The following is a 27,992-nucleotide window of genomic DNA, read 5'->3' on the forward strand; positions in this document are numbered from 1 at the left end:
TTCTATCGCTGGGCACATGCACATCGCAAATCCAGAGCTGGATTATTACATCTAGCAGGGAGGCTTTTGTAGCAATCATGCATTTAATTTTGATCATGTTCTATACTCCTGTTTCTAAACTAATTTATGCTGAAAATATTTATGGCAAATAACTACAAAATGCTATGATTTATTGCTATTTCCAGATTAAAACTGAACTATTTACACCCCCCAAAAAAATGATAAGTTTTTTGAATACATCTCAGGGACCACTTTACAAGTAGCTTCACAAAATCTCTATGATGGTGTCCAAATGTTTGATACACAGAACAGAATGAGAGGTCGGTAGCGCTAACACAGGCTACAGGAAAGTGAGGCTAGGGCTCCTCCCTGCTTTCCTGGCCCCTTCCCAGGCCAGACCCGCGCCCACCCGCCCTACTGCAGGGGCCGTCTCTGGGAGCCACCGGCACGCTGCTGCCCAGGGAATCCTCTGCAGTGTCAAAAGCCTTCAAGCTCCCAGTCCATGGGGGAGGGCAGACATGAACCTCTCCAAGTTCCTGCCCCAAAGCCTAGGCAAGAAACCTCTCAGACTAAAAAAAGCACCTCAGCCTTGTGAATATTTCTGTGTGCAACAAAATTCTAATTTTTTGATGTTGGTCACATCCCCAGCAGTAGTTATTATACTGAAGTGTCATGAAGAGATACTGAATACTAATAGCACGCAACTGTTCAGGATAGTAACTTCACTTTTTTTTTTTTTTATCCCATTTATACAACATCTAGGCCCAGAAAAAAAAAAAAAAAAAAAAAAAGGGAGCAAATTATAAAAAGTGAAAAAAGAAACCTCAGGGTTTCTTTAGACTAGTGATCAGACAACCAGCTGTACCAACCACGCAGTGAAATTCTCCGTGACAGCCATAAGCACCAGGCACCAGCCCTAGCAGAGCGTGTCCTTACCAGCTGCGGAAAGCAAAGCGCTGTGCCAGCCGCTCTCCCCCTGTACCACACCACCAAACAGACGCTGCTGTTGCACAGAGCTGCAAACCCAGGCCGTAGGATCTCTGCCTGTGCTGGGAACCCAGGCACTGCTCCCAGTGTCTAGCTCAGCCCACGCTTCCCTGCAGCAGCTCCAGGCCCGGCGTTGCTTCCCCCAGTGGCAGAGGAACCACAGCCGAGGCGTCTCTGCCGGCTGCTCCTCAGAGAGGAAACCCAAATCCCACCTCGGAGATTCAGCTGTGGGAAACCAGCCCTGGGAGCCCACCACCCACAGGGAAGCAGAAGGAATCTGCCCCATCTTCTACCTGGAGCTGTCTTCCTACCACAAGACACCCCTCGCCATCCCATGAGGTTGTGGCTGCCTGACCTGCTCTTACTTTGCCAGAGTTTCTGCATTTTAAGTTAAAGGAAACAATTCATGTTTCAGACATATGGTATCTTTGAATATTTTGGACTGATCTTAGGCTGTGGCATCAGGGAGCCAGCCTAATGTTTTATCTATGGAACGATTAGGGTATGAAAGCACACACTGCACAAAGGAGATGTGCTCTTGTCTCATCTCCTTTTTTTTTTTTTTTTTTTTTTAATTTTCAATTCAGAAAAGGCTTTGAAAAAGAACTCCTGGTGAAGCAAAACACCCAAGGGGCATGCAAATCTGAACTGAGATACAGCTGCCGCTGGATTTCACTCCACAGCTATCCCAGTTCTAATTTATTACAAAACTAGATGTATAAAGATTATGACAGAGAAGGCACTGCAGATAAAGATTTAAAATTCACTTGCTAAATACATGTTTAGCTATAGTGAAAATGTGATTTAGTCCTGCCAGGATAGTTACGGTCTTGAACTAACATTGACTACTAATTAGAAAAGCACTGCAGGACATTATGATAATGAGTATTTTTCCAAATCTGAGGTATTCTGGATTGTTTCTATTAAGAAAAAAAAAAAATGAGGGCATCAAATGAGTCTTTGAAAACATCCCTAAACAAACTGCATTCCACCAAAGAATAAAAATAATTAATTAATTAAATGAATGAATAAATAAGAGCATTTGCCTTCAATTCTACCTCACTCTTAGCTAGCCAATTTTTAGACTTCCCTCCAAACGTTTTCACTCACTCCTGCCATCCCCAGTGCTTGCTCCCAGCTCACCCCATGGTGCTGCCCCATGCCCCCAGGCACCCCAGGGCCCAGCGGGGACCCCCCAGTTGCCCCCTGCACTCCAAGCCCTGCAGCAATCCGTGTAACTCTCATCTCTCCCATCCCTCGCTGCCACAAATCTTCTCCTCGGGGAGCTGTTAGCGGAGCTTGCAGCCCCTGCCCCGAGCACCCAGTGGGGCAGCGTCTCAGCCGCGTACGGCCCAGACAAGTGAGCGGGGCTGGGGGCACTGCCTCGCCTCCTCCTGTTATCTTCGCAGCTCCAATTTGCAAACACTTCCCACAGACTGCATTTAAAATGGATGAAATGCCACTGCTCACGCATTTAACAATCTCAGAGTGACTTGGTGACAGATGGGATGCGTAAGACTGAATTAGATGTGTTGACCAAAAGCATTAATTGCTTTTTTCTACTAATAAATAGGGCCTGTATTCACATGTGGAAGTTATTTAAAGCTCATAGATTTCCAGCAGCATTTGCTAAGCCTGGTCTGACAATTTTCTGTGAGTAAAATATTTATGCTCCAGACTCTGTTTTGATTAGAAGCGGCGCTGGCTGTTACAAAGCAGACAGCCACGCCACTAGGCCAAGGCTCCGACATGGCGGCCCCACACCCCGCTGGCACCCGGTGCTGATCACAGGGGAAGGCCCACGGCCCTCAGCGAGCACATGGCCATAGAACAAATATTTGCAGTGCTACAGAGCTGCCTCCTTTGTCATGGAAACTGTCCTGTGAATGCAGAGACTGATTTGCCTGGGCAACGAAAATAGAAGTGGTTGGCAGACCTTCCCACGTGCGACAGAAAACTGCCACAGGCGCGACAGACAATATGGTCCCGCCTCAGCTGCGTCTGGCACGAGCCAGGAAAACATGCTGCAGCCCACGGACAGAACGGCACCTCTCCCTCGCCGAAATGTCTGTGCCCACTTCCTCACCACAGCCCGAGGCCCTCGCAGCCAGGGGCCTGCACTCACTCTTCTGGGAGGCTGGGCAGCAAAGGTTATGGATGGAGAGGACGTGCAGAGAGCAAGACCGTCTCCTGTTCTCAGACTGCTCCTCGCTCTGTCTGAATAAAGGTACATGCAGAAGGCTGGCAATCAGCTTAGCAGGTGCCCTCGGCACTCCGTGCACGTTTGGGCGTGCGGCTGTGCGGCACAGCAGGAGGGGGCTGCATGTGGGGGCACTGCCTGCTGCCAGCACGGCCAGATTGCCCCCTCTGGCCCCATCAGCTCCCAGAGCTGAGCTCTCTCACTCCCCTCGAGCAGTTATTAGCAGCACACAGAGTTCATTTGTCTTCCGTGGTAGCGTTTGATAAGTACTTAATTGCACACAACTTTGGCACGGCAGCGTTTAGCATCGTGCTGCACTGCACAGCTCTGTGCAATCCATTGCCTGTGGTCATCCATTTTCAAGCTACAAAAAATATCATCTCATCTTGACTTATTTCACACTATTTCACTGACAATGAGAAGTTATTACTGAAATAAAGCATTAACATTAAACACTTTTGCTGGCAGTATCTCTCCCCATTGTGTCTGTTTTCCATTCTTAGTTGAGTGAAAACTATTCAAGTTGCTGTTCTTCAGCTCAAAACTGGAATTACTTTAATAAAACCCATAAGCTGGTGATTACATTACTTGAAGGGGAAGGAGGCACATCTTTACTGAAGGTACAGGGAAGTTCAGTGTTCTGTTTTCCACCCCAAATCACGGCCATATCTTTAACAGGGAAGCATGAGCAGCTCCCCATTCTGCTCAGCACACTTGTGTGCAATGATCAGAAAGTGGTTTTGCCTGCAGGAGCATCCACCTCGCCCATGGCACTGCAGCTTACCAGCACCAGTGCCACAGGGACACCGGTGGCACCAGCAGTGACAGGGGCTCATGTCCCCAGCCCAGCATGAGGAGAGCAGCAGCAGTGGGCAATGGTGCTCCCAAAAGGTTTCAGCACGGCCCCGCTGGATGCGCAAATTCATCCCCAGGCTTCAAGCAGCAACTGCTTCCAAGTGTGTCTGGGTGACAAGCTTAAACAGGAGCACGGTGACTTTGCAGGGCCCTGCTTCTGCCTGAGTGCACATATTTCCCCTGCTGAGAGCAAGAAACAGGGGAAACAACAGCAGGCAGAAACACAGTCTACAAGACCCCAGAGGCAGCTTTGTATTTGCATGCTTAATGCCTCCAGGGAGCAGAAAACTCCATTTTCCTGAAAGCCATCATTTCCTAGAAGCACAGCAGATGCCGCAGGGGCTGCCTGGTGGCCGGGCACAGCGGTGACACGTCCTGCATAGGGCAGGGCTGTCACTGGCTGCCCAGCCCTGGGGCAGCCCGCAACCCCGCCGGGAGCTCACAGGGTCAGCATTTGGAAACTGTCCTCCTTGTTGACCAATCTCTTGATTTCAGATTTAAAACTGCAATTGTTTGCTTTGTAAGTCAGTCTCCTGACTGCTCTGACAGGTTTTATCCTCCCCTGGGAACTCGCTCTGTGATCAAGCAAGTCAAATCAGTCCCTGCACCACATCAGGAGCAGAAGCCTGGGTGGGAGATGTGCACTGTGCAGGTCGCATTGCCTCTTGCATACACAAGCGGCGGGCAGCCTGAACGAGGCTGTGAGCATGGCTGTGCCCAGCAGCCACCTCTTGCCCCAGTGCTGGCAGCATGGCTTCGGGCTGCCCCCGCCGCTCAGAGCATCACAGCCCGTGGGGAGAGCACACAGACATGGTGTGAAACATCCTCGAGATTAAATAAAATCTCAGAAGAGTGCAGGTGCTTTCACTGGCTTCTTGATATTAAAATGGCCCTGTATAGCACCCCACAGACATCAGCTGGTCCCAGTAGGATCTGCCACAGAGTCCTTTACAATAAAACTTGTAGCTTTGGGGATTCTTGTTTGGTTGTGGTTTTTTTTTTCAATCAAAACTAAGGCAACCACTTTGAAAACTGAGTTCCAGAAATGATGCAGCTTTTTGTACAGATGTCCAAAGAACTAAACCTCAAAGCATATGGTTTGAGTGAAAAACTTCACATATCAAAACTTCAAACCCCAAAACATGCCTTTTTTTTTTGCTTAATTTCACAAAGTCCAAAGACATCTTCATTCTTTGGTGGCAGAACCATTCAGCCAGAGCAGCACTGCTGAGCTTCAACGTGCTTTGTGTTAGAGTCACCACTGAGAAAACACCCAATGGCTGGAAAAATGACCAGAGCACATCTAGACAAATGGGGAAATAATTTCAGTTGGATTTCTATTAAATGTAAATTCCAGGCATGTTCATCTCATTATTTTTCTCTCATTCTTGCCCAGTTAAAGTACCATTTCTTCCTGGTCTGGGAGGCTGTAATCCTGAAGAGAGATGGAATATTTCCTATTGCTGGCCTGGTCACTAAGCGCAGCACCCTGGCTGCCAAAGCATGTCCAGTTAGGTAACGGGATGTGCTGGAACAAGGTCAGGATTTCCCTCTTTAAACTTCAATAGCAAAAGAAATAAAAATGGATTTTCAGCTTGGTGAGTTCCAGAAGAGGTGTCAGCATGGAAAAAAAAACTTACATTTGAAAACAAATAGAGGGGCTGGATTCCAAACCCAATGGACCCAGTAGAGGGGTCCATGGGAATTTCCACATCCCATGCTCTGTGCCCCAGCCCCAGTGGCCATGACTCCACTTGCACAGCAGGAGCTGGGGCCCCAGCTTCGTCCCACCAGTGAGCCCAACTCGGGCACATGCGTGCCATGCACCACCCACGGCACAGCAGGGCTTGTGTTTCCTCCTGTAAGGTTAACATTTCGTGCTGGGAAGAGGGACTTTCTCTCACCAAGCTCTTTGTGAATCTGAAGAGATCAAACCTTGCACCTCATCACAAAGCGCTCCTCCTGCCGCAGTGCCTTGCTAACACAGCGCTTCTGTGGGAACGGGGAGAGAGGTGAGAGAAAGTGAGACTTGCTTATGAAGTAGGTAAAGGTCACCTGGAAACAGTCTTTTGTTTAATATCACTGAAGACATTAAAATCCTACTTATGATGTTTTCCCATTGCTAAGCTGCTCGCATACAAATCCAGAGTTCAACTGCAAGTGTAGTGCTGCTTGCATACTGCTGCTGTGCAGGACAGTTGTGGTTTGGTTTCATAATGTTGTTGTAAGAGAGAGGTAACTTAAGTTTCTTGGAAAGCATTAACAAGAAGTAAATTTGAAACAACTGGCAAAGAAAATAAAAGGATTTGGGGATGGGTTAATATCAGAACATGGAAGGCATGTCCCTTGAAACCAAGGAGGAAAAAATATTTATCTTCTTCTGCACAGTCAGTGGGACTGGCCATCAAAAGTAACGTTTTGCCCATCTTGGTCTGCACAGAAGCTTTTTAGAAAACTCTTGAAGTATTCTAGCAACATCTAACTTGCACCACGGTGCCAATGCAACCACTGTACAGATTCACACACCATCACATTCCTGATCAGTCTCCTGGCTGGTTCCCTGCTGAAGATCGAATCATCTTTTCCAGAACAAACTGGGTTTCTGAACTTCCAATCACACTGTTTACACTTACAAAGAGATCAAAAAAGCCTTCAAACTGCTAAACACGTAAATAAGAACCCTCATGCTTAAAATATTCACCTTGCTACTCATGGCTACAAATCAGCTCTAATATATTTCTAATATAGCTTTCTGAAATTTGTGTTGATTCTTACAATCTCTGGCCTTTATTATTTTCCTTTTTTACTTCTTTTTGGGAAAAAATTTTAATATTTTATTTTACATCACTCCTTCTATGACAGTATTTGCTGGCTGACTTTTACAAGGGTGGCCATTAGAGTTTTTATCTGATGGTGATAGGGAGGAGAAAGCAACACACTTAAACGGAAGGTATATTGTAGTGCAGGTGGGAAGGGAGCTCTGGAGGCCCCACCTAGGCCAACCCTGCCGCAAGCAGGGCTGACTTCAGCATGCTCTGACCCCAGCCAGGCTGCCAGGAGAGCAGATGCGCTGGCTGTGGGACGCCCCATGGAGCAGCTGCGTGTGGCAGCCAGGCAGAGACATGCTATCCAAACCTACCAGGGCTGCGCCCATTGCTCAGGGGCAGGAGAAGTGCATCCACCTCCCCTCCTGTCTGATGAATGCATTGGCCCTGCACTGCAGGTAAGGAAACCTTACTCCAGCCCTATCACCAGGCCAGAGCTACCCAAGGAGGAGCTGTGGGGTCAGAGCGTGGCCATCCTTTATGAGGAGGAGCAGAAACACACAGAGGGTGCTGTGACAAGCAGCAGGGACCTGCCAGGACTGCTGTCTGTTCAATGCAGAAGTCAGCCCGAGGCTCCCTGCACACGTGGGCACATCTTCCAGAGATGATGCCGCTCAGACAGCTCCAGGGTGGCTTTGTGGTTTCACATAAAAAATGTTTACAAAACACTCTAGCCAATAATTAAAGCTTTTGCACAGCTCAGAGGTACTCAGAGCTGTCTCTTCAGTACTTCACATGCACGCTCTGATATAAGGTGGGGATGTATGACCTGCTGCCCCTGTCCCTTCCCCAGCCCAGCTGCTCCCTTCTTAGCCTCCATCCCCTGGATCTGTAAATACCCAGAACTGATTAGAAGTAAGCTGACAGTAGCAAGAAGTTCCACATACCAATCAAATTACTGGTCTATCTGGAGAAGCACATTCTTCTCAGGGCAGCAAATGGGAAATACTGCACCTTTGGGAAGCAGCAAAAGGTGTGTTCAGATGGACTCATTATCAGCAATACACGGAGAACTCTCTCTTTACGTGGAAGCACATGCATATCTGTCCACAATTATAAAGACTGAAATATAGCTGCAATCTATAGCCATAAGGTGAGATTTCCATCTTTATATGACATGAAAAATGTGCCAGACACAGGTTTGCCCATAAACAAAATTGCTTTTTTCAGCTCTCCCTTTAATGTGAAATATCAATCATTTTGTGGCTTTTATTACACAGAATTTAGCTTTTGTTTTTGACAGATGGCTCGCATTCAGTCTGAAGTACAACTGTATATCATCCCCATTATATACACATCTGAATTGCAGGACACATATCAAAAAGACAGTAATAAATGGCTGCGAATACCTGGTGGAGCAAGACTGTCCAGAGAGAGCCCACCCGAGCGCGTGGCTCTAAGAGGGAAAGGTGTCAGCCCACAGCCCCGCGCTGCGCTCCGTGCCCGCGCAGCAGTGCCCACTGCTTGGCTGCCAGCTGCTATCTGCACCCAGCACACCACTGCATGACAAACGCCGTTAGAGGCCAGATCATAAATACTGGGCAGGTCGCACAGGCTTAAAGCATCACGGATCCTCTCCAGCCTTTGCCATTTGTGCCACGGCTCCCCACGCACCCCCGTGCCCCCATTCCGCACCAGCCTGTCCCACAGCCCCAGCACACCCTGCACCAGCCCTCCCCGTGGTTCTGCGTTTAGTCAGTTGAGACAATTTACTGCAACAGCTGTCTGTAATCTGCTGTGCTTCTGAAACCAGGAAGAAGTTATTTCATGAAAAGATACGCGTTAATCAGATTTTCCATCCCATTTAATTTGTCAGTTGCTCTTCCCTTCTTTCACCGCCCACCACGGACATCGATGTTGAGCTGCCTGGGGTGTGCCTTCCTCCCCAGCAGCCCCAGGTGGTGTTTCCTATACCTGCTGCCGCTCCTCTGTACCCTTTATCCCACCTCAGAGCTTCCCAAGCCCTGCCAAGGGGGGCCATGTAGGCCCTGCTTTGCCATCTGCAAATGTGCCCAGGTCAGTCCCTGCCGGCGACACAAGCCCACACGCAGATCTGCCCTTGTCACTCAACTCTCAGGCCACAGAGATGTCACGTCACTTCCAGGCATGCTGGAATAGTGACCAACCTCTGTTTGAAAGGTTTGCTATTGTCCTACACCTAACAGCAAGGAAATGCTGTCATGCAGCAGCCATTCGAGAAGCACCACAGGGAGTGGGCAGAGTCCTTGTGGGTACCCGCAGCCCTCAGCACTGTGCACAGAGCCCACAGAAATCACAGTCCCGAGGCGCACTATCACCAGGACAGGCAAAATAAGGAATGGAAATTCGCCAAGGTTAGTCAAAAAAATCACCGATTTAAGAGGAGAAACAAATCAGAGATGCAACTGCCAGACCTGCCCCTGTCATGCTTGCTCAGTAACGTGCACCCAGGATCCTTCCTCGTGCATTGCAATACTCCAAACCTTCCTGCTCCATTCTGCTGCTGCAGCAAGACAATCAACTTTCATCAGGTTACAGCAATCTGCATAATCAACCACAGAATTTACAGTTTTCCATTCACCTACACAGAATAGTAAGGACATCTAGGGCTATTTTTAAAATAAAAACAAGTAGCTGACAACAAAATGGCATTTAAAATCTTTACATTCCTGATGTAACCTGAGGCAGCCATGGTGGGGAAGGTAAGTATTTGGAACATAAAAGACTATGATGAATCCAACAAGAATGATTCATCCCTTTTTCTATTTAGAAAAAGTTTTTCTCTACAATAAAATAAAACAGCATCCGTGTCATATGTTACAAGCTGCTTGTCTTTTTGTACTAGCACAGCCATATGTGCAGGCCGTTTTTACATTTTTAACTCGCCTGCATTTTGTTATTAGCAGGACAGAATGTTTGAAACCGTGTACAGCTAGCAAGGTCTGTTAGATTTCCGTAAGCATTTCCCACAGCAAACAGACCACTGGTATCCTCCTGAACACGTGAAAGATGCTCCCAGCAGAGATGGCTATTCGGGATGCCCACAGGAAAGCCACCCCATGAAGGGCTCTGTACCCTGGCCAGATGCATCTGGCCAAAGTGAGACAGAAGTCTCCATAATTTACAACTTGCTAAGAAAAATGAAGGATATCAAGTCCATGTAAGAAAAAAAGGAAAAGGAAAGGGAAAGTTAGGCTTACTGGCATGACCCGTGGGACTTGAGAAATTCTCTCTCCAGGGAAGTAACCCAAGGGCCCGTATCAAAGCTAGTGCCTGAATCCAGTCCTGTGCGGCCTCACCCCATCAAGTTAAATTGGAGATTTAGCATCTGGCTGAAGAGCTTTTTCCAGACCCATCTATAACAACAAAAATGCTACTTTAAACCACTTCCTTTAGCTATTTCTTTGGCCACTATTTTTAAGCATTGTTTTCATCCTTGAGGATGAAGGAGTATTCTCTGGGAAAAGGGAGTTGCAAAGGAAAAGTCACACCTACCGCACTTAAGGGAACACCGGAGGGCAGCGGGTGACACTGACCGCACAACTGCCTCAGAGGATAGGGCATGCATTTTAATGTACAAATGCATTAAAAATGATTACATCAAAAATCCAAGGTTTCCTCTAAACGGGAATGCTTCACTTTCTGGAGGAGCTTTGATGCACCTTCCCAGCCCACCAGCACCAACCTTGGCCAACGGGACCTTCAGCAGCCCGCGATTCGGGGTGAGACAGGCCAGCCGTCTGACAGATACGCAATATATCACCCTGCCCGAAGCTCTCAGGGACACCAGATTTATCAAAGTAACACCAATGACTTCAACAGCTTTTCTCTAATTCACTTCATTAGAAGAAAGTCACTACAAATCCACTTAGTGCTGCTGCAGCTTTCTAGCACAGGCTTAGTGTGCGTGCAAGGGATATTTATTTCCCCCCACATAATTTACATTATTCTCTAAGCTCTTTAATTTATTTAGCAATTGTCTGAAATGTAATGCAGACAGTAATTTCCAGACTGTTCTTCATTGTCTGAGTGCACACACTGGGGTTGCTCCATCTTTGCCCTTTGGCACATTCACAGGTTTTCATAAAGAGGGGAAATTTTAGCAATACCCTAAAACTAGTTTTCTAGCACTATTGCTTCCTTTCCCATACCCTTACCACTTACACTGAAAATAAGGACCTCAGATTTTAGCACATGCATCATAGCTATTTGGTTAAACCATGGAAAAGTTAGTTAATTCCTGGAAATCGACCCACGATGTGCTTTTTGGATGCCTTGGCGAGCTGGGCGAAGAGGTCTGGGTGCTCAGGTACCAGCACGGCAGTGCCCACCTGAAGCAAACTCAGATGGAGCAGGCAGTGCCGCAGGACCACCAGCACCAGGCTGGAGAAAAGGTCCCTCTGCAGGGAGCCGCCTCCTGCCAGCAGCAGCCCAGGACTGCTCCTGGATGATGCCCCAGGAGGGCAGAAGGCACAATTCTTCAGTCTAATTTAAGGTTAAATGGGATAAACCCAGTGAGCCCTGCAAAGGGAACTGCAGATCCGTGTTTCTGCCTCTAAGCCTCAATTTTGAGAAAGCCCTGCATGCAGAAGTGGAATTTGTGCTGCACTTGTGATCTCACAGCTCCTGCCACACAGCGTTTTTATCTTACCAGAGGGCTCTGCCGTCACCCAGGACAGCTCTTACAGCATCCTCCAGCTGTCAGCCGCCTCCAGCACTGCCTCCCCCTGCATCTGCCTTGAGTGGGAGCAGGATGGGTACCCCCCTGCCACCCAGGTGGGCACAGCAGGACCCCAGTACCACTTCCCCACCTCACCCCCCCCCACCTTTCTCCTGCGGGTTCCCACCGCAATGGTCGGCGAAGCAGTGACAAGCACTCAGCACGCTGCTTGCTCCACGGGGTCCTGCCAGGCACGAGGGGCCTCCGCTCCAGCACTCCCGATCAAAACCCTCAGAAAGAACAAAACCCTCTCCAGGTGCTTTGTCATTTGTTTGTGGGGTTTGTTTTGTTAAAGGAGCCCCAGACTTCTGGTCTGATGGAGGGTTCAGATTTCATAACTCAGAGCGGTTTTACAGGCAAACGTGTTTCTGAAGCCTTAAGGAGAAAAAAATACAGAGAACTCTGGGATGGCCGCTCTTCCCCCTTCCCAGGGCAGCATTTAACAACCCGAGCCATTAAACTTCAGCATCTCCCACAGGCACCAACACCTCCATGCTGGGCAGGCAGCCGGAGCTGGCTCCGAGCCCAGCCATTCCCCGGCACCTTTGGTGACACCAGCACCTTAAAAATACCTGAAAGGCCTTAAAGGAGAGCCCCGTCTGAGCTGTTCTATGTCCCAGGGCGGGGGTGTAGGGAGTGGGAGGCCCTGGCCCCACGCTTGAACTGCCCATGATAAATTATTCACTAGGTTGCGCAGACTTTCGTGCATTATTTCACACATACGAAGTAGGAGACGCACTCAAAAACTCACTATTGATATACTAAAGTGTCCCACTAGTTCAAGCGAACCAAGCGGTTGGCCCAGGTTAAAGCCTTACATCCCCCACTAGGTTCTCCTGAGGGCTGTGCTCAGCGGAGGAGCTGCCCTGCCTCACTGCCAGAAAGCCAAGGGATGCAAATCTGTCTGCTTCTCAACAGCTGACGAGACAGGCTTCAAAACACTTAAAGTTCTGCAGAGAGGAACAAGGCAACGACTGTGCACTTGTCTGCATTAATAAGCGGCTTTCTTCCTGGTGGATTTGGAGTGGGTTTATTATTACATAGCGCGGGATTATTACAGAGAAACAGATGTCAGCATGGCACTGCTTGCCTGAATGTGTCTTTGATCGTCTGTGCATGTAGGGGAGTGCAGGAGTAGGCCCCTCACAGGCCGAGGCACTCCCAAACCCCTCGGTCATGTACCCCTGGGGCTGGGGACACAAGAAAGGCCTTCCACTGCCTTGCCACCACCGTGACTGGGAGCAGAAAGCCTGGTAAACTGTTCATTCTTTGTCTGGGGTGGTCCCCATGGCAAGGGCTCGAAGTTCAGTGCCAGTGCGGGGAGAAGCGCGCACACCCCCAGCAGCAGCGTCCACGCACAGCCACTTCTCACCTTCCCCATGCTCACTCCATCGTCCACAAGCACAGCCTCAAATTCCCGAGTCATCCCTTAAAGCAAACACAGATACCAGAAATGGAACTGCTCGGTCAGCACTGGTAGGTGAGATATTTCAGGCCAAGAAAGAAAAATTTGAACCTATGCAACAGTGGTGCTGAAAACCAGAAATGGAGGGTTCAGAGAAGGCAGAGCTTGGCCAAAAAGCAGCTCAGTGCTTTCCATTTATTGACCTACAATTTATTGATACTGGGCTGAAAACAGCCTACATCAACTAAGATATAAGTCTTTTCATATGGAGATTGATTTAGTTCCACAATAAATTTGAACAAAATGTTTCCTCTCTCTTCAGCCCTCATCTCCCCAGCTGCCAGGGAGAGGTAATTGAATTTCAGATCTACATAGTGGACATTCAGCAGAGGCTTTAGCAGAGAGAGGAAATCATTTCTAGATACAATTTTAAATGATGTGGTGTGATTTTGGGTTTAATGAGTGGAGAGGCCAATGTACATTAGGCAGAAAAAAGAAATTCTCAATTATCATTAACTTCAATGGAACAATATAGAACTGAAAAATCTATATGCAGAAGTTATTTCTGGGGGTTAAGCTGCCTGGTGCCCTTGGGCTCCCTGCAGCACCCAGCCCTGACCACTCACGCAGATCTGCACTTTCAGGCAGGAAACATTTTTCCATGTATAATTTTACCCAAAGGTCTCCTGCTGTTTTGGCAGTGCTTCCTTTCAATTGTTATTTAAATGTATTACCCACCTTTGAATCATCTCTTTCCTTAATGAAGGAGATGCATCTGCTTCCCTCTCAAACATTCAAAGTCAATTTTTCTGCTGCACTTTCCAGATATGTAATTCCAGCAGCTGTGGCAGGGCTCCAGCCTAAAACCAAAATCAAACAAATTAAGAAGTGTCCCCAAGGATTACTGAGACAGCAGGGCTGTGACTAGACATGGGTTTTGAGGGAGGACTTTGGGACAGCCCAAGATAAGCCAGGTTGTCCACTGTGCAGGCTCTCGGAAGGAGCCCAGACCCTCCCAGCAGCTCCACGAGCTTCCAAAGCCCCCAAAGCAACCCCACTTGGTCTCACAGTTCCTGCCCCATAGAAATGCGGGGCCTGAGCCCCCCACCAGCCCACAGAGCCACCAGTGGGGCGAGCTGCCAGAGCCTGCACTGCCAAGGCTGGGAGCTCACCCACAGACATCACCTACTCCAAAAAAGGTCAAATTTAACAGTGAGCTGAAAGCAAAAGCAGTGGCTGAGCTGTACTGCAATGGCATGCAGTAAACAAAAATCATCAGACCAAAAACCATTGCCAAAAGCTGAGATGTCAAAGATGTTAATTTAATTTTTAGAGGAAAAAAGCACTAAGTTGCCCTGCTCTATGCAAGCTCTCATGGTTGTTAGCAGGTAGTGACACCAGCAGAAGGACAGCTGGAGAGGATTAGTTTTAGCATCACAGTTGCATGTCATGTTAGAGCCTGAAACCTCAAAACCTAATGTGGCATTAGGTGGGTCTTCATCCAGCTGGGGAGGAGAGGCATTTCTTACAGTGTCATTGTCTGCAGTGCTGCTGGTAATGTGCGCCTCAGTCTGCTTCCACACCCTGCTTGGTTTCTTTTCCCCTCTCCATTTTTTTTTTCCTATTTTTCTACTGTATTTACAAAGAACGGGAAAATGCAAATTCGTTGCCTTGAATCTGCAACACAAATAACAGTGCCTCACTGTTTGTCACACAAACCTGGAACATATCTTCTGATTCTGAGTGCTCCATGTGGTTAGATACTGCAATTGTCCTGCTTTGGGAAAAGGCCAAATAACTGACTGTTGTTTGAAAAATAAAGATACAGATAATCAAGGGAACAATTCATCCTCTGACTGCCAGCAGTCATCTCTGCCATGGCAGTCTGTGTTCAGCTTTGGGGAAACAGGAGTGGACTTCAATGCCAGCACGAAGCTCAGGCAGCCAGCCCATCTCAGTTAGGTTGTCTTCTTCAGCAGCCTGAGACCACAGAACCACAGGATGGTTTGGGCTGGAAGGGACCTCAGAGCCCACCTGGCTCCAGCCCCCTGCCATGGGCAGGGCCCCCTGCCCCCAGCCCAGGCTGCCCCCAGCCCCATCCAGCCTGGCCTTGGGCACCCCCAGGGATGGGGCAGCCACAGCTCCTCGGGGCAGCCTGCGCCAGGGCCTCACCGCCTGCAGAGGGAAGGATTTCCTCCTTACATGTATTCCTTAAACCTACTGTCTTAGTTTAAAGCCATTACTCTTCATCCTGTATTCTCCTCTGAAACATTTTCCATTTGTAGAGAAAGAGAATATGATTTTAAAACCCTGTTCTTCTCTATAAATATTTTGTAAAAGATTTTGTTAATCTTTCCCACAGAATTAATCACCCTGAGGCTCTGTTGTCAAAGCCTGAAACCACAGGTACCTGTCTGTCCTTGCACATGGGGACCCTGGCCTCTGCTGTGAAGACCTTTCATTTCCTGGGCCAATTTCTTTCCCAACGTTAAGACATCGTGGCTTAACAAGGGCTCTCAAAGACAACGAGAAGAGAGAAGCAACAAACATGAAAAAGGCAATTTTACTCTCTACAGGGGTAGAGACAAGTAGCATTTAGCTCCTCAGTGCCCTCATTTCAACCAGATGAGGAGAACCTGCGGATGGTGCAGGAAGCAGCTGGAGAAGAGTTTGCTGGAGAAAGTGCCCTAAATGCACGCAGGCAGTGCAAGAGGCAGCCCTGGGGACAAACTGTTCCGTGCTTAGAGAGAGGCAGGAGAGGGGCACGGGAAGCTTCAGGAGGGAAGCCAGGTACGGTGCGTACCAGAGAGGACCGTAAGCACTGCAGCAAGGCGCTGCTGCCGATCCCAGCGCCGGCCTGGCCTGCAGCGAGCTGCCCCCGGCCGAGCAGGCAGGGCACGGCAAGGCTGGTACCTGCTGCCTCTGCCCAGCCCTGCGGGCAAGTTCCTCACCCCAGGCCCCCATGTGGAGCTGCCCCGTGCCCATCCCTGGCATCCCCTGCCCCGCGTACGCGCCAGCCCAGTGCCCAGGCCCCACGCAGAGCTACGCCAGGGAAGCGTGGTTGAAACAGCAGGGGTTTCTGACCCAAGGCTGTCATGGCCCCATGAACCTCTATGAACATAGAATCATTCAGGTTAGAAAAGCCCCCCAAGATCATCTGGTCCAACCATCCCCCTACCACCAATGTCACCCACTAAACCATGTCCCTAAGCACCATGTCCAACCTCTCCTTGAGCACCCCCAGGGACGGTGACTCCACCACCTCCCTGGGCAACCCGTCCCAATGCCTGACTACTCTTTCTGAGAAGAAATGTCTCCTAATAAGCACCCTGCGAACCTTCATGGACACATGCATGTAAGTACATGCAGACAGGATTCGGTGCTTAAGCCTCATTAGTAAGATAATATGTTTGCTTTGGTATGCAGAAAGTTTGTTAATTCTCATCATATTCGTGCTATTTGCACTGTTTAGTTATTCTAAATATTTCCCTAGCTCTCTATTTGCCTGAAGCCGCAGTTTTTCAGTTTATGCTAATTTATCTTGGAACTAACTCACAGTATATGTATGTACACATCTTAAGAAACACATACATGGGGACATAACAGTGTACTAACCCAGACAACAGTAAGGGCTAACATGATAAGCTTGACTGAACTTAATGTTTTAGCCACCTACCTGTAGAGCAGCTTGTTTAGGCTCAACTCTGCTGAGCTCCCAGTCTATTTTACACTCCATTTTTCTACATTGCAAAATTTCTCCTGTGGGAATCTCATGTGGGAATACACAAAGGTGTATGATGTACACACACAGACGTTGGCTATTCCCAGCACTGGCTCTTGAGTCAATAAAATACCTACATTGCAAAATGGAAAACGTAGTCTTCCTCCTTAAAAGGAGGAGCAACAGGAAGAAAAAAATTAAAAAATTCAGGTTTCAGCTGTACATTCGTTGACCACAGGACACTCTCCCGGAGCAGCAGCAGGCGGGTTCTCAGTGCATCTTTATGGCCAGCCGGGTCTCTGGTGAGCTTGGGCAGGACAGCCTTAGCCACCACCAGCCACCGGCTGACAAATTATAGAACAGTCCCTCATGTACTCCCAGCAGCTTTTTCCAAGTCCCTGTGATCTGTTAACAGGAGCACAAAACCCTCCTGTGGCACCACTGACCCCCAGTGCCACTCTCCAGAGCAGACAAGCACTGCGGCAGGGCTTCAAACCGGACTCTTTGTCAAGTGCTCTTAGTCAAATTCTTGTCATACTCCTCAAAAATTCAGTGCTATAAAGTTCCCAGTCCACCACTGATGAGGTGGTGGTTTTTCTTCCATTTCTCATGCTTTGGGGTCACTCAACCTGACCGTGTTTTAACAGGAACCCCCCCACGACTCCTCGAGGAGCACCAGCAAGCAGCTGGGCAGGAGGAGCAGGAGACACTCACTGGTGCAGGTCTGCAGCAGGAGGCCAGCTGTGGGTGCTCACCAGGAGAGGAGCGGCCACCAGGCTCTGCAGAGACCATCACCAGGAGACCAGAGAGGTCTGCATTTGGAGCGCAGTCGTGTCCTTAGGGGGATTGTTTTAAAAGCCCCCCTCCAGCCAGCACAGCGAAGGCAGCAGGAACCTCACCCCATCGGTGCAGGCAGAGGAGGGAGCGATCCGCCCCATGCCCCAGCACTGGAGCCGGCCGCTGCTTTGAGTGGTGCAGCTGGGAGCAGGAGGGCAGTGCCTGGTGTGTTTTCATGGCACACGGCTAAATCTGCCAAAAAAAATATGTAAACAGCTAAATCAAAAATATATGCACTTGAAAACGATTAGGCTGGAGTGATGATAACAAGGATGCTTTTTTTTTCCTTTAAAAAAATACATTATATACACCATCACCCTTTCTTCTTCCCCACCAGACTTCACAGTTCTAACCGATACTTCATTTTTTTTTAATAATAATGACTTAATACTCTAGCTCCAGTGCTTTTTTTTCCCTAAGTCATGTAATCCTCTCAACTTAGTTTTTTTAATTAAAAAATATGATTGCAAATATCTGAGCTCAAATAGGTTAGTGACTGCAGTGACTCTCTGCAGAAATGGTGTTACCTTTGAGCAACACAGGGAATTTTTCATACCACTTTGGTCGTGATTTGAAACGTTTAACCTCCTGCCACGTATTCCCCTCCATTTTTATTAATGGAAAAGAACTCTGGGTAAAACTTTCAGAATATCTGAAAAAAATTGATGCAGCTGGAAGGTCTCAGGTGCCAGCTGCACAACACAGCTGGACACATGCCCAGCCACCAGCCCCAGTGCTCCCTCGGCTGGGGTGGAGCTCACTCACATGCACACGTGGTGCCACTGCACCTCTGCACTGCAGTTTGTCTGAACCTATTGCTCACTAAAAAGCCAAGAGCATTTTAGTGAAGAACACAAACATAAGCTAATACGAGGAAATGCGATATCATTGCTCTGGGAGGGTAAACGTGCTCTTGGACTGCATTCAGAGTGCATGGCCCCTCGCTGCCTTCAAAACTTCGTAATATCTAAAAATAAAACAATCTTCTCAGTTGTGGGTCTGCTTTGCTAGACCACTCTTATAACTGCATCCAGCTCACAATCAAACGATCTCACATCAGACTGTCTGTTCTTCACCTCAACCATTCCCTCCCTACTCCAGACACCCAGGGGGAAGCACCAGGGCAGCTTGTGACATTTGGCACCGACCAAGCTCAAGCAGGGCTGGACACTCGCAGGCCAGGGCCCGTGACCACTGACCTTACTTAAATCCCCTCATTCAGCACGCTGACCACCACCTCTGCCTTGCACTGCATTTGATAGCATGCTGGGGGGAGGAAGAAGGGGGCAAGGAAAGACACAGCCTCCTTCCTCCTGCCCCCACAAAGCAGAAACCCAATAAGTCTGTCAGGTCACTCCCTGGGTTCAAGAAATACAGATTGAAGGCCTCGTTTAACACCAAGGACCTTTAGCATTAATGACCATTTCTCCAGCCCACCTAAATGCCTTGTGGCGGTTCTACTGTCTCCTTCATGAGAGATTATTACAGCTATTTGTTTCAAACGCTGTGAAACAAAAAGCATTGAAGTCTTGAGAAGTTCAGAGACAACACATCAAGCTTAAATCAGAGACAGCTACAAACATTTTCTATTGCTGTGCTTTGGATGCGCTGTAAATCTTCAGCAGCAGGCAGCGTGTTCTTGTGCCATCTGCTGCAGGGTCACTCCTCTACTTGCTGTCTAAAATAAGATTTCAGCTCCCTGGAATGACTTTTTTTTTTTTAAAGAGGAAGAATACCCTAAAGGTCTTCTGTGGAAAATCATGTACCAGCACTTTCTCAACAGTGTAGCTTCATCCTGGACCTTAGTTATAAAACATTTGCCATTAAAGAAAGTAATACTTAAAACCAAACACTTATTACTGTGAAGTTTGAAATATTCCTGTTAGAGGAATATAATATTAAGGCTATAAAGTACTTTTGGAATTTTATAACAGCTATTATCTATATAGACTTGAGGTCAGCAGTGACCACACAACATATGGGTAATGTCATGATACAAGTTATTCCATCTAGTCTTTGGCAGTAATAAAAAACAAAATGCATAAAATTGGCGATTTATTTCCTCATTTCCATTACAGCTAAAATCTCTTTGAAGACAGCCGGAATTACGTTACGTAGCAAGCTGTAAGGACAAGACTTTTGTATGCCTAAAAATGAGGCCAAAGAAAGTATTTCCAACTACAAGTGCCCCAACCTGGAAAGTAAAGATGCTCTAGTGGCCTTCAGGTCCTCCATGGGGGGCTTTTTGTACAACCCAGGGGTGCAGAAGCAGCCCGTTATGACAAAAGTCTCTCCTTTCCATTAACAGATACTTGTTCTTTACTCACTGAGATAAGGAACCTAAAACCAGTTCTCTATCCAAACTGCACCAGCAATCAGGGCAGCACCCAACTGGAGGAACTGGGAGAAGGAAACCCAGAACCAAACCCAGAACCCTACGGGGATGTCCTCTGGCAGCGGGGACCGCTGGGTGTCTGGCTCACGTCCCCCCATCTCCTGCCTTGCTTTGGCCAGGCATAGGGAAAACACAAGTGTCTAACATCACATCGGGGAGCCACCTGCAGCTCCATCAAATTGCAAAGGCCCCACTTTTTCCTTCCAACCCTCCTCATTTGGGTTAAAAGCAGTAAGAAGAAAAATCCTGGCACGAGACGTGGCAGAGCTGAGCCACAGCACGCAGAGCAGAGGACGCACCGCTCGCAGCAAGGTGGAGGAGGACCGTCACAGGCAGGAGACACGGGGAGCCAGGTAAGTTACACGCTACAAGATGAGCGGTGACATTATATGAGCTATATCAGCAATCACTTCCATCAGTCTATATGACAAAAGCTTCCTGCAGCAGCTCAGTGGTGAGCACGCTCCAGGCAGGCAGACACCACGCTTCCCCGCACACTGAGGGGTTTTGCATGATTTCTGCCTGCTGGTCCCCCCCTCCAAAGGGGAGGAAGGGTCTGTGCTGGGGAGCGGGCAGATCGACGCTCCTGCAGCTGATGCTAGACAAGCTCTCCAGTTCAGGCAGCCAAAGCCTCTCCTGCCTGACAAACTCTTCCTCCACAATTACCTCCGCAGTCACAGCACAGGGCTGGAAATGGTTTTTACCTTAAACAGCTCAGCATCCTGACAAGCAGCTGCAACCAGCATTCCCTTGGCAGGGCAGAGAAAAGCAGCCATAATCCCCACCTGAGAACCACTTTAAAAGGCTTTGAATGCATCATTTCTGCTCCCTGAACTCTAGAAAGAGCTGCTGAACCCATATAAATCCTGAACATGGCTGGTGGGCTCCATGATGTATATTCAGAGCCCTTGGAAACAGCAGTGGCAGCATCCTCCCACCAGCCCTGGGGAGCTGGCTGCGAGCTGCTGGCTGCTCACGTCTCCCAGAGGTGTTGCTGGAAGTCTGGGGCCTCCTGCCTTCGCCTGGAGGCTGCGGAGTTCTGCATCGTGACCTTGTAGGAACATCCATAATTAAATCTCATTTGAGTATTCGGTCTCCTGAGAAGAGCCAGCAGTAGAAGCAACAGTCAGAAAGCACTGAGATGGCCAGCTACACCACCAAGCTCACCCACAGTTTTAAAATAGTTCTTGCTCCAGTGCAATTGCCCAGCCAGTGCATTGGCCTCATCACATGTGAGTCAGCAGAAGGAGAAGCCCTCTGAAGAGCAGTCCAAGTGCCAGAGTTCACTGCACAGCTCTGAAACCTGACAACTACTTTCCGAAATGACTTCACAGCTCAAAGAGGTCAAGTGCCACCAGGAAACTCAGTGGGCTGCAGCAAGTGCACCCACACCAGCTCCAGTATAACTTTAGTCACACCAAGAGTACTTTTACTTCCAGCCAAGTACTTCCAAAGTGTGGTGAGTAAAAAATGCTGTAAATAATATAGCATAGTTAATTATTAATAGTTCTGTAAGAGTTCTATCTATAGTCCCAGAAGACAGCTCGTTTCCCTGAACACTGGATGATGGACTGCCAAAGCCTAACATTTGGGGATTTGCAGCACTTTACAATGCCCATTTGCCCATCTCCATTTCTGTGCAGAGACACCCGACCCCACAGGACCACTAACACTGGGCACAGATTTATCCCAGCTCCATACTCACACTTTTCAGGAGCAGAACACCATTGGCCACGTCCTTTTGTGAGCACCAGCTCCATGGGGAAGCAAGAGAGCACTGTGCCAAGTGCATTACATAAAGAAAGCACCAAATAAAACACCAGTGATGCTGGATGCTCAGGAGGGAAAAGATTTTCACTTCCATGCACACAGGCATATTTTTTCCCAGGCATTTTCTGAGTCTTGAAGTTCAGAAGAACCCCCGCAGCTCTCAGTGCTGCGTGCTCTCAGTGCCCATGTCGCAGTTTTTCCAGTCTTCTTCCCAGCCCCAGGGCCCAGAGACGAGTGAGAGCGTGGATGAGCTAGTCACCAGCCCAGCCCTGCTATCAGAAGTCTTCTTAAAGGCTACTCCCTCGCCAGGGAGCCTCGCCCCTTCTGGGCTTGCAGCTCCAATTTGCATCAAGACACAGGTAATAGAAAAATTATCCTAGCTGTCAGCCTGCTGGAAACACCCACCGGCAGAGTCAGGAAAAGCTGTGTTCTGTCCTACTTCTGGACCTAAAAAGCAGCAGATGAAAAAACAAGAGCAAGAAAACCACACGTGCCTGTCCCAGGCACAGGAAGCACGCCACAAGCAGCATGGCATTGCCTGGGCAGCTCAGCGGCTGCTCTGCAACAACACCTGGGGGGGCCACAGGTGCCAGCACAACACAGCCCACAGTGCTGGGTGGAGGCATTTTACTCCCTTTATTTTGAAACTATGGGGAAAACAGGTCCTAATGAAATGCTTGCAACAAAAGCAGCTGCCAGGGCTATTTGCAGCCCCAGGCAAAACCCTCACAACCAGGAGCAGGCTGAGCACCACGGCAAGGAGCAGTGCCCCCTCCAAATAGAGGTGTTTGGTTGTCTCAAGCCCTGGAGGTCTGCAGACCTCAGTTTCTTACACCTAGAAGACAGGTTTCAAGAACTCCATTGAATTGGAGCAGTAAGAATTGTACCAGCACAGAAAGCCAGCTGGGTGTTGTGTATATGCAAACCTGCACTGTACCCCCAAAGCCCAACCCCAGGCTTCTTGCCTTGTCTCTCACCAAAGTGTTTGTCTCCGCATCAGGAGTGAAGCCAAGGGACACAGGAACCAGAAGGAGACTTATATCACCCAAGGGATCACAGCTGCCATCAAGTTATTTGTGACACCACAGAAAGAGGGCTTTTATCATAAAAGTTTAATTGGACTACACAAAAAGATACCAAATTACAAGTAGGCTTTTGCAACAAAGATTTCATGAGAGCTGACCAAAATTTCCCAAAAAGACCAAATGCTTTTTTCTCCACCATCTTTCAGTAGCATGTACAAGAGTATTCAAGCTATCAGTTGGACTAACAATAAACCAAAAAACAAGAGCTTCTTAGTGAAACACACCTCAGACAGAACAAGGTCAGGAACCAGGGGCTTATAGTTACCACAGCACAAGCAGGGTTCTCACCAACCTGTACACCCAGCAGCACCGCAAGGAGGGCTGGCAGCCCTATGGCATCAGCAGCCAAGGCAAGGTGACCAGCCAGGTCTGGAGCCCAGGGTGGCAAAAAGACAGGGCCACGCAGGTCTGGGTTCCATCAGAGAGCAGGCACACCTACAGCAGGTCTCCAAACAGGTGAGGGGCCCAGGCTGCAGCTTAAATGGAGCTCAGCTCATGGGCAAGGTGGGTGGGATCCCAGGTGGGGCCAGTGGTGGAGCCCAGGTGGGGCAGCCCAGGGCAATTGGAAGCCAGGAGCAGCGCACACATACTGAGCTGCCCCATGCTGGGGGCTCAAGGTTGCTGTTATTGCCACTGGCCCCATACACTGTGCACCAAGGCAAGCAGAAAGCTAGTGTGGGGCCTTGGGGAGCAGGTGCTGCTTTTGCCCTCCACACTTTTTGGGGGTCTTCCTAGGAGCAAACCCTCAACTCTGTCAGATGCCCCTGCCAGGGGCTCTCAGCCCCAAGGACAACATTGCTGCCCGTACCCTGCTCTCAGGGGACACCGTGTTTGTTGCACGCAGCGTCCCCAGCTTCCGTGCAGCTGTTGTTGGAGACCTTTACAATTCCCTCCAATATGAGAACATGCCATCACCTCCCTTGCTTTTTTATGAAAATGAAAAAAGAAATCAGAAGCTGTTTAATGCTCCTGAGTTGGGTTACCAAACAAATATCTCCCTTGATTTGTACCGAGCTCGCACTGCAGCCTCCCCCAGCACCCTTTATTTCCAGCCGTGAACAGTAAATGTGTGAGATTCAATCACATTGTAGTAAAAGTCAGAAGTAAAGAACTTCCCTGTGGTACTTAAACGAACCTTTTGGTGCCTGTATCACAGACTTGCTGCCTCAGCACCCAAACATCAGCCACCCTCGGCCTGTTGCTTTTTAGAGCCTTTTCAGGCCCTCACGGGGGACGTGCTCGAGCAGGGGATTGTGTCCCCCATGGCAGGGAACCGTCTGCTGAGCTTCCAAGCCCAAAGCTGCACGCAGCTGGGGTGGGCTGGAGAGGATGGGTGAAGAAATGGTGGGATGAGGCACAAGGAACCCTGTGAGAAGCGAGGTTCAAGGCTGTGACTCAATGGCAGTCGTGTCCCCAGCCCCGGCACCCTGTCCCTGTGCTGGGGCAGCCTGGGGGTGGCTGCCTGGAGGACAGAGAGCCTGCGGGCCCCGCGGCCTGGCGGCTCCGGCAGTGTGCTCGCTGCTGTTTGCTCAGTTAGGAACTGCACACGCAGTGACCCTAGGCCCAAGTGGTCCCTGCCAGCACCCATCTCCCCGCCTCGCTGCTGTAACCGCGGGGAGGCCGAAGCTGCACGCCCAGCAGTGTGCGGGGAGGCCCTCGGGTGGCCGCTGGCTCAGACACCCCTCATACTGCCCGCCTGCCACCTGCCCACACGGGGCCACAGCACAGAAGTCACACCTGGAAGCCCTCAGCAGATGTTGATGCATATGCAGGCTAGCCTCTGTCTCTGGTCCTTTTGTCACAAATTATCTGCCTTGTGCAGGCAAAAAGAAAAAAATAAAACATTCATACAAATGCTTAAATTCCTTAATCTGTAACCCCATTGTACAATCAGATTGGTATTTTTGAGTCTGTATATCCACCTAAAGGCTAACCCATTTTCAGGATTAAAGAGAAAAAACAAAAATAACCCTAGTTTCCAGCTAGAAGAAAAATATGCTATTCACTTCATTAATCAAAATCTAGGTCACTTGCCAAATACACACACTCTTAAGGAAAACGAATTAAATTTTTCTCTTAACAAAAGCCCCTGTTTGAGAAGCACATATTTACACTTGAACACCGGCCTGCAAAGGTTTCAGTACCATCACCCAGCTCGCTGCCAGGAGTTAATCCTCCCGCCGTCCCCACACATGGGTGTGGGACAGGGAAAGCCGAGTGTGGGACAGGGCCGCTTGCCCAGCTCCCCAGCAGGGAGCGGGATGTGGAGCTGCACCCCGCGGCCGTGCCGAACCCCTGCGTGCCTGCAGAGCGACTTCCAGCAGCGTGCGGGCCTTCAGGAGGTTTCTGAGAATCCCCCAGGTGTTTTCCCAATAACGCAGCAAGATCTGCAAGGCTGGAGAGCACCAAGGGAAACGATGTGGCAAGGTGGGCTGCTGCTAGCGCCCTCCGTCCCGCGTGTCAGCACAGCTCAACGTGCATGAAGCACAAAAGGCGAAGCAAAGCCCAGCTCAGGCTCTCTGCTTCTATCCAACAGTGTTTTTCTCTGACTTCTTCAGAGAATTTGAAAGATCAGGCTAAAAATCCTAATTAAATTCTCATTTTTCAATATGCAAGCATGCTGCCAGAAATTGCTCAGCTAGGTCCTTCCGCAGGAGCACGGAGAAGCTTTTGAAGTTTTCAGGACTTCTCTTTCTATTTGAATTCTTAAAAGGCACTTTCTGTTCTTCATTCTTTCAGATCTAGACTCCAGAACTCAGGTTCTGCAACTTGTAAAAGTTTTTCCAGCATAGCTGACTCAGTCTTTAAAAAATAGCTATAATTCAAAAGTTTTTGTTTTTCCCTCAGCCCTTGTTTTTCTTAGCTGTCTCCTGGGCTGGCTATACTTTTTATGCAAATGTTATGTGATTATGCAAAAAGATCTAATTAGATTGATTGATATTGTCATATCAACAAAACCCAGACCTACTTTCAAATCCCCACAAAGAATGTGTACCAGGCAGGATTATCGTTTCAGGCATTTTCTTTGGGGACCCTGTTTTGCATTTGTTATTGTTCCAGAACCTGTGGCTGCTCCTCACACCGCCCTTGCTGGAGATCGTATTTCTTTAATCAGAGTTTTCACCTGTGGTTGTTAATAAACTTGAAGTTTTCCAGTCGGCTTTGCCACTGCCGTGGTGAGGATGGTGGTGCTGTGCCTGCACAGAGCAGCTCCAGCCATGCTGCTGCCAGGCCCAGTGCCGCAGCTGAGCGCACCCCAATTTTCGCTAAAAATATGAATACTGGGGGTGCCGTGGTGGGATCCACCCCAACTCCCAGACACCCTGGTGGCTCTGCCTGCAGCCAGCAGCACCATGAGTACGCCAGGCTTGTGGCTTCTGGCACAGCACCTTGAAAGTGAGGTTGTCCAGGGTGGGGGGGAGGCACCAGGCGCCTTTTGGCAGGCCCCGTGCACAGAGATCTGCCCCACGGCAACAGCACCCGGAGGGGACACGCTGCCGTCTTCAGCAGGCAGCACCAGCTGCCCCAGCGCAGACGAGTCAAGCTCAGCCTGTGTCAGGGCATATGGGACATGGGCATCTTTATTTCTAGGGCCGGCAGTGCCACCCGTGGTGACAGATGTTGCCTCTTCCCAACCCACAAAAGAACCCAAGGGGTGTTAATACTGGCATAACCTCTCAGACCGGGCTGGAAACCCATGGATAGAAGGCGATGAAGTCAGCAATTACTGTTCATAGATTTCCTTGCTAATTCACACAAGTGGAAAGATAACTGAGACACTGACTGAGTGCAGCACTTGCTAATTACCCCGCAAGTAGAGGCAGACAATAGCTGCAGAAAAGCTTCTTAACCAAACACCAAGCACGTGTTGTGAGCCTGCTTGCAGGAGGGTACCTGCAGCTGCAATAAAGCCACCAGAAATCAACAGATTTCTGTTCACCAGATTCTGCTTCCATACTTAAATACATGAAAAATATGTGCAGAGGTGAATTTTTGTGTTGGACAAGGAAAAGAAATGCCCAGACTAGACTGTGCAGAATAAGACCTTTCAGCTGTGCTGTACTCAGATGTGTAAGGCTGAGGGAGATTTGGCAGCCACATCACTCACTTCTGAGAGCCTCTGCAAAGAGCAGGAATTTGCCCCGTTTCGGAGCTGTGTCTAGCATGAAACTCCAGCACCAGGTTCAGTGCCTGATGCCCTCTGGATCCTCAGGACAGATGAGGGACGAGGACTGGCCACTATAACAAATGACCACATGAGGGTAGGAGAGAAAGCTCTAATTTGCAGTGAGGATAAGAGACACGGAGGTTTGTGGAGATAAGGAGAATAAATGCTACCCAGTTTGGAAAGCTGCTAGTCACCCACCTGAGGAAACGCGGAGAATAAAGATCAATATTCTACGTAAGACAAACATCAAGCCATTAGGCGAGCTGGTGTTTCCCAGCACGAAGCACGAGGAAAAGCTCCCGGCAGAGGAGCTGGTAAGCGCCTGGGCTGGGGGCTGTCCGGCACCGACAGAGCTCTGTGCCTGGAGGGCCTGTCCCTGGCGTTCCAGGGGGGATGTTGGGCTCGGGGGGCTCCCCCAGGCACGGGGCTGACATGCCTCCCCAGACCCAACCCCTGCCTATTTTGTGGTCTACCAGTATGTCCATTTTATCCCCCCGGTTGATGGATTTCTAGTTTAAGTCCGTGTTTCTTATTACTTCTTAAGATGCTAGTACATTTTGTCCCATTTCTGCTATTCCAGTGCTGAAGATCATCCATCTCTTCCTCTCTAAGAAGAGCTGTATTGATGCTTCCCAGTTCAGCATTACAGACACATTCCCTTGGCATATTTCTGGGTTTTGTTCTGACATTGCTAATGAAAATATTAAATAAAATTGGTCCCTACTCTTGTCTTTCAGAAAATCCACTGGCAACTCCCTCCAGCCTACAACTCCCACTAACACTATGTTTTTCATCTCTCCTTTAGGCAATTATTCATCTCCTTGGTCATATTATGGCTTTTCATTATTATCCATCTTCTCCAATTTAAGTCATAATATCCCATCTGGTACAGTAGCAACTGTTTTATTGCCTTAGTCCCTATGTTTAACATAAATCATCCTTATTAAAAATGAAGATAATATATATACTTTGTTTGGGGCAATGTGCAAATTACCTTTAAATTCTGTCCACCCTCCACACACAGAATCTCCACTTCTTCCTTTAT

At 48.8% G+C, this 27,992-nt stretch overlaps 1 long non-coding RNA gene across 3 annotated transcripts; it reads right to left on the reverse strand.

Moving 5' to 3' along the window:
- Positions 1-5,440: 5,440 nt before the first annotated feature.
- On the reverse strand, positions 5,441-23,415 carry LOC121071307. 3 transcript variants are annotated; one of them, XR_005820520.1, is made up of 6 exons: positions 23,072-23,415; positions 16,648-17,721; positions 14,691-14,773; positions 13,710-13,831; positions 5,947-6,034; positions 5,441-5,601 (listed from the first exon to the last, which is right to left on the reverse strand). It is a non-coding gene; the product is annotated as an uncharacterized LOC121071307 (long non-coding RNA). The 3 variants fall into 3 exon arrangements; XR_005820518.1 differs by lacking the exon at positions 14,691-14,773; XR_005820519.1 differs by lacking the exon at positions 14,691-14,773 and having other exon boundaries at positions 23,004-23,415.
- Between the last annotated feature and the right edge of the window lie 4,577 nt (positions 23,416-27,992).

Source organism: Cygnus olor, chromosome 5 (genome assembly GCF_009769625.2).
Source record: "Cygnus olor isolate bCygOlo1 chromosome 5, bCygOlo1.pri.v2, whole genome shotgun sequence".
Taxonomy (NCBI): Eukaryota; Metazoa; Chordata; class Aves; order Anseriformes; family Anatidae; genus Cygnus; species Cygnus olor.